General features: G+C 37.0%; 1 non-coding gene across 1 annotated transcript; it reads right to left on the reverse strand.

Annotated features, from left to right (window-relative positions):
- Positions 1-432: 432 nt before the first annotated feature.
- LOC131818988 (U6 spliceosomal RNA) lies at positions 433-540 on the reverse strand. The gene has a single exon (XR_009349002.1). It is a non-coding gene; the product is annotated as a U6 spliceosomal RNA (small nuclear RNA).
- Between the last annotated feature and the right edge of the window lie 388 nt (positions 541-928).

The following is a 928-nucleotide window of genomic DNA, read 5'->3' on the forward strand; positions in this document are numbered from 1 at the left end:
TAGTTGTCATTTGATTTAGATGTGATATTCCAGAATGCCCCAGACTACTGGACTAAAAACTTCAACAAAAGAGCAGGCCCTTGGATTTTTGTGGGATTTTTCTCCTACTTTCTAGATCACATATCTTTTAAAAAAATATTTTTTATTTTTTAATTTTTATTTTTTAAATTTTTTAAAATTTATTATTATTATTTTTTTTTGTAAAGATAGAATGTATTTTTATCCCCAGGGGTACAGGTCTGTGAATCGACAGCTTTACACACTTCACAGCACTCACCATAGCACATACCCTCCTCAATGTCCATAACCCCACCATCCTCTCCCAACCCCCCTCCCCCGAGCAACCCTCAGTTTGTTTTGTGAGATTAAGCATCTCTTATGGTTTGTCTCCCTCCTGATCCCATCTTGTTTCATTTATTCTTTTCCTACCCCAAAAATCCCCCACTTTGCATCTCCACTTTGTGTCATCGTTGTGCAGGGGCCATGCTAATCTTCTCTGTTTTGTTCCAATTTTAGGATATGTGCTGCTGAAGTGAGCATGCATCACCACTTTAGATCACATATCTTAATGAGGTGTCTAGAATATTTGCCCCTCTTGCTCATTAGGTCCAATTAATGGGATGTCATCTATATAGTGGGCCAATGTGATAATCTTTGGAATATCCTTTTAGACTATACTGTAATAGCAAGAAGGATTAGCATAGTTCTGGCTGGGGTAAGGCTGTGAATGTATACTAGTCTATCCTGTAAGAGTGCTAATTGCTTCTGAGCTTTCTTCATGATGGGTATTGAAATAATGGGTTTGCCAAGTAATGGCTGCATTACAAGTTTTATATGTTAACATGTTCTACTAAAGATACTACATCCAACATAGTGTAACTGCTGCTACTATTTGGTTAAATTTGTAGTAGTTTGCTGTCATCTACTA

The sequence above is a fragment of the Mustela lutreola genome, chromosome 16, assembly GCF_030435805.1.
Source record: "Mustela lutreola isolate mMusLut2 chromosome 16, mMusLut2.pri, whole genome shotgun sequence".
NCBI classification, from domain to species: Eukaryota; Metazoa; Chordata; class Mammalia; order Carnivora; family Mustelidae; genus Mustela; species Mustela lutreola.